Below are 6725 nucleotides of genomic sequence, written 5' to 3'. Positions count from 1 at the left end.
TGTTGTGAATGCCTTTGGACTGGTACAATCTGTTTTAAAAGGAGACCCTTATACATGTCCAAACGGCCTTACAATGCCTTATGATTGTAACTGCGTCATGTATTATAGATGTCATAATGGTCATCGAAGAGTGTTCTAGTGGTCGACATTATAGCGCCACCAAAAAATTGTGCGTGCCACCAAGCGAAAGTGATTGCGTACAAAATTGTACGTCTATATATTAAAATTTTCTTGTGAGTTACCACATTTTGATTATTACTTCAATGTAAAATTAACATACAACTGATATGTTATTATTTTTGTAACATTTTCATATGTTAGATTTATGTCTTACTTTTGTAACCTAACCTAACATTTATGTAAGTCAATTAAAAATGGAATATTATTTTGAGTGTTTTTAACAATTGTTTCAATTAATCTACATGTCTTAAAGTCAAGTTAACATTCTAAGAAAGGTTAAAATAAGTTTTATTAGGTGTTGGCGTTTTTAATGAAAGAATGTTATTTATTTCACATGAGCATTAAAAAATACATTAATGAAAGTACTTCCCATCACTTGTAAAACGCTACGAATTAATTCCAACACCTAATAAAATAATCAAAGTTTGACACACAAACTAATCAAATTTTCTATTACAAATATTCCATTACAACTTCAGTTAAAATAATTATTATTATGCGTTAATTTAATGCAAAAGGTAAATGCTCTTTTAAAGTACTTGTATGTTAATATAACATCCAGAATAAAATGTAATTTACACTTCAAAATAGTTACAGTAAATATATTAACATAAAAATCTAATATTAACAAGTGACATATTCAATACATTTCGTTTATTCATTGAATGGAAGATGACAGTAACATCTTTAGTTCATTCGTTATCAGTTCTCTTTTGTCCTCTGCTGTGCGAGAACGTGCAAGATCCTGATCATACTTTTCGAAACGATTCGGAACGAAAGTGAATTACATACGAGATATTTGTAAGGAAAAGTGAAATGCAAATTATATAATCTTATTTTAATGCTTACCATCAAGAGAATTCTCGGAGAATTCTTTATATAAAATAAGTTTACTCACTTTATTATATGAATGTTAAGATTTTAGGAATGAAAATTTTTAAATACGAGACCATTTTTCGAGTTACACTTATTTGAATTTATGCGAAATTTTGATATCAATTTTTGTTGCGACAATTTTGTTGACGAGTGTATATCGCGAAGTGGATAACATGGATTATTTTTGTGTTTTTGGAAGTGTAATTTTAAACGTATATTGTATCTACAAGTCTAACATTGTGATGATACGTATTAAAAATCATAAATTTAGGTCTATAGATGCAATAAGTTCAAAGTTACACTTTCAAAAACACACAAACATAATCCATTATTCATTCTCCGCTACATATTTTAATGTCAAAATAGTAACACAAAATTTACATATTGATAATGTTAATCATTTTAAGTAATTATAGTAAAAAATGTTAAAATGAACTATTTCTTATGTTAAAATTGTAACATTTGATTGTTATATTGTTAAACATTATTTTCATTATATGTTAAAACTTACATGTTTTTATGTTAAACATTAACACATTACTTATGTTGATATGTTAGACTAAAGAATTATGTTAAAGTGTACAAATTTTTTCATTCACATTATACGAACAAAAATGTTCCATTAATATTTTTTACAAGTTACTGTAACTACTGTTCTGTGTAGTTTTTACTTATTTTATATGTTATTTTTATATCAGTTATTTTTATATCCTTAAAAAGTCAAAATAACAAATATAAATAATAAAGTATTGTATCAATTATTTAATATGACTAATAGTTTGTCAATGAATAATACAAGACGAATGAGTTACTTTAACTTAAAATTTAGAGTGGACTTCCTGGGACATGTAAAAAATGTTAAAATTAACATTTATTTTTTACTGTCTGCAGCCATAAAAGTAACAAAATCTTGGCAAATTTATCTATTTTATTCTTAAGAATGGATGGTGTAACAAGTGCGAGTCATTTTACAGATTCAAATATTAAAAAATCAATTTGCTGCAATTCATTTTGATCTTCACGAATCTAATTAATATAACATGCTTTCAAATCCTTACTGATTCTTTTTTAAAGAAAAGAGAGACTGAAGAAAATATCATGAAATAACATGATATTGTATATGCAAAATGGTTGTATTATTTTTTTTCATCAGGTTTACTTACAGTAAGTTAAATAATGTAAATATAATAAATTTACATTGTTATGTAACAATCAAAATATTAATGTTAAATGTTTAAATATATATAAGGAAAATAATTTTCGCCTTATATTTCGTATTCGATAGATAAAATGAAATAGTTTGTGCCAGTTAATCGTAATCCCGCATATTCGATACTTGTTAACGATCATAAAACAATCGTCATTTAATCCTACCGCATAGATGTATGCCGCGAGTGCGTGTAACGTATGAAAATAAAAAAACCATGCATCGCATCCCTGCGATCGACAATGGTCACCGAAAGTTCGTTTGCGTCCCGCTTGCCGGTAGGTAGCGGATGGTTTTGAAGCTGCCATCGTCGGGGGTGGTTGGGGCGATGGTGACGGTAGGGTTGGTACCGATGTGGATTGGGGAGAGCGCCACAATGGCAAAGCGAAGAACAAAGCCTATCCACGGGTAATTCGAAATTCGTAGTGCTCTCTGTGCCTGCATGCTCGTAATTAACGGTAACCTCGATTAAAAAACGAAAAAAAAAAAAAGGAAAGAGGATGTCGTCCTATAATTGCACGTTGAAGCGGCCGTATCCAGTCGATGGTGTTTTTAACGATCTTCAGAGATATTTCGATACGGAATTTTTATATCTTGCAGATCTACGATGGCATTCACTATCTTACAGAAGGTCGAAGATGTATACTTTTTTCCTGAAAGTTGATTTTCATACTCGTACTCTAAGCAACTATCGTTTAATGCTCGAATATTCGGATAATAGTATCTCACAATTAGTCTAACACGATCTCAATACGCAATCCGGATAGAAAATTATATATTAATTACGAGCAATTAAATAGATTCAAACTTTAGGATTCAGTGTCTCTTGATAGCCAGTAGCATTATCTATACTTATATGTTGATGTCCTCCTAATTGACCTGTAATCAAACGCTATTAAATAGAAGGAGGAAACCATCATGATATTCGCGACATCATATTCGTTTTAGCTTTTCATAATTATTAGGTATTGGAATTAATTCGTAGCGTTTTTTAATGAAAGAATGTTATTTATTTCACATGAGCATTAAAAAATACATTAATGAAAGTACTTCCCATCACTTGTAAAACGCTACGAATTAATTCCAACACCTAATAGATTCACTGTATTTGTTGATATTGGAATGAAGATACTAACGAAAGAAAAAAGGCGAATAATATGAACACGAAATATTACAATTTGACATTTTGAAAAAAATAGACGTGAAATCTGCCGTAAAATAATTGCCAAAATATTCTAAACGGTTAAGACGGAGGAGAAGTAATGAAAGAAGTAAGAGGATAAAGGAGAAAGAGAAATAAAGAGAGATGTGGGCGGATAGAGCGGGAGAGCAGAATGGAGGCGCTGAGGAAGGAGACGAAAAATAGGAGAAACAAAGAGAAACAGAGGCGGAGGATGAGGAAAGGGGGAAGCGAGTCCCGGTTTCCTCTCACGATCGAGACGACGACGGAGCCTGAGCGGGAAAGAAGGAAAGAGGGACGAAGAGGAGGAGATAGTGGGAGTGCCCAAGATGGCGCCACGCGGTGAAGCTGCTGTAGGAGGTAGGAGGTGAAGAGAGGTAGAGAACGCGGACACGCGGGCTCAGGGAGGTGGTGGGTAGTAGGGTGAAAGATAAATGACGTGTCCACCGCTACAACCACTACCATCTCGCGTCAACGTCGTTGCCACCAACAACGCCTCGCGGGTACGCGAGAGAGGAGCGGGAAGAAGATGCGAAAAGACGATGAGAGAAAGCTTCCATTAAACATAAGCTACTCCACGCTCTCGCCGGCTTACTCGCCCGCTTGCTCCGCGCGCTCGTATTACGGGATTTCTCGGCCCACCATTTCGGCCGATCGTTCGACCTTTTCCTCCGTTCTAAGCGTTTCAACGTTCGACAGACAGTCCGCGGGACCAAAGTTCGCGTTTTTCAAAGGCGCGATTATACCGTAACGTAAATCATTTCGCGCAGGAAATTTCTATGAGAGCTCGACTTAAGAGAGCCGTATACGCTTCACCGATACTACTAAATGTCTGATAATAGTAATATCGCGCCAGATGCCGTGTAGAGACTTAACTTAATGTCAAGAGTCAATTGCTAATTAATTCATTCATCTTTCATAAATAATCGTAAACGATAGCTAATTCATCGCTCATTAACGGTTCCTTAACAATGCAGGTGAAATAAATAACTTAACAGCTTATTAATCTGATATGATATCAAAGTCAACAAAATATTTTGATGAAAATTATCAAATATATTCACTGGAGTGTTTGTCCAAAACGTTAAGAATTGCGAATAACAAAGTGCCGATAAATCCTCGAGGTCTTGGAAGGATTCAAAGTACGACGGATAACTTTACGAGTTTACGGTACTACGAATTGACGACGGTGACGAGGATGGAGGATTCCCAGGGTCTCTCTCTCTCTCTCTCTCTCTTTCTCTCTCGCGTCATTCCGACATTATGAACTATCGGAAGACACATTAGCGCAAATCTGCGAGGCCGATAACTCGGCACATCAGCCGATGCGGAAGGTCGACGAAGAAGGACGGAGCGACGAAGGAGGAGATATAGAGAAGGGCGCATAGAACGCGCCGCCGCACCAGCTCTGTCGCCGGGGCGTCAAATTATTCCGCGATTAATAATCCGCGCGTTACACGCGTGATCGGGCCTTTATCGCTACGCCCGCCACGTCGCTCTCCAGTCCGCTTTCCTTCCTTCCTGGCAACCAACCCCCGAAGGTATCAATGCTCGTAGTACGTCAACGCGATTGTCCCCGTGTGTCGATGGCATTTATCGCTTCGCGGAACGCATATAGATAGATTGCACGACAGGATCCTTTAATGAGACGCGTCGCGACAACGTGTCCCAACTGTTTCGAACGATATTCAGCCCGTGACGAATAATAAGTCTGATCAAAACCGTTTGATCAGACTTTTTGTCAATTTCCCTCGACTTTATTTCAATCCGTCAACTTTTCATTCCGTCATCAAAGAAGAACCTTTGAACGATACATCTTACTGTAGGTAAGTCTTTAAAAAGTTTATCTCTAATTTTATCTAATATTTTAAATTTCAACAATGGATGAATAAATCCGAAACATATTATATGAATTTAATTTGAAATAAATAATAATAATACTCTTTATACATTTAAGTCTTAATAATTGTTTATAAGTTCTTTATAGTCACACTGATGAAACACTCAATGAATTCTTGTGTCAATTACTTTACGCAATCATCTGTAAAGATTCGAAGTGACGCACGTAAATATCCGAAATACGAATATTAATCGGGTCACGGTATGATACCGCATCCGGAATATCCCACCTTATTTCACCTTTCAAGAATGCAGCCTTTTTAAGTTCGCATTTCGATGGCGACACAAAGAGGTCCTATTGAACGGAAGTCCGCCACGTAGTGCGTACGCGTTCCGTACGTCAGTATTGTACAAAGAAGAATATGCGCGCACGCGCGCGTCCACGTGGGTGTGCGAAAGAGAGATATCATCCCCGTTAATGCGATGCAGGCGCGATGATCCGAGAGCAATATACGCTGTTCTCTCTATCACTCTCTCACTTTCGGTTTCTTTCTTTCCCATTTCCTCTCGCGAGTCCCCTCGAACCCCAGGTGGCAGGATAACCTCAGCAGGACACCCCTTTGGGTGCACGAGACACCGCGATATTGCTTGTTTTATTGGAGCGTAAGACCCGCTTTCTCCCCGACACCGTCTCCGGCGCGGGTTAACGGCCGGGATCTGGCGGAGAAAAAAAGTCATTTCACCGGATACTTAAGAACAGAAAGTCGGAAAATGCCGCGTCTTTCAAGGGCGAAACGATCCCCGATTTCGCGACCGAGCGTGCGGCCGCGATAAACGAAACAGATTGCGGCAGAATCTCATCATCGTTGGCATACCGTGAAGAGATACATATACAGGAATATATCCACATTTTATGGAAAAATCAAGCAACTCACCGAGTTGCTTAAAATAATCTAATGGCCCTCTGTTCGCATTCAGCAGCCACATCGTCGTTTCGCTTTATACAAGTATTTATAGTCGAACATGGTTGATCAAATGAATATTTTGTCCTTTGCACGATTACATATAATTGTAATTACCTTTGAATACCTTGATGTTGCCAATTTTTTTAAAATAAAATAATAAGATTACTTGACAAATATAATATAATAAGTTCTCTTTGTAACGTAGAAAGGCTTGTAGAAAGATACGGCAAGAGATCAAGATGAAAAATTTATATAAATGAAACACAGCATATATGTTTGGATATATCCATCGACAATATTCAAATCGAATAAAATCGTCTAGAGCCCACTGTTTCGACAAAATGGCGAGGATGAGGTGGGAAAGGGACAAAGGTGAAGGACGGGGGTAGCTGCGGAAAATGAGGAGCACGCGCGTACAACCGGATACGAGCGAGTACGACAGAGGAAACCGAGCCGGACCAGAAAGAGAGAAGTCTAC

This window comes from Acromyrmex echinatior, chromosome 15 (genome assembly GCF_024713525.1).
Source record: "Acromyrmex echinatior isolate Ae372 chromosome 15, ASM2471352v2, whole genome shotgun sequence".
NCBI classification, from domain to species: Eukaryota; Metazoa; Arthropoda; class Insecta; order Hymenoptera; family Formicidae; genus Acromyrmex; species Acromyrmex echinatior.
This window is presented reverse-complemented; position numbering follows the sequence as displayed.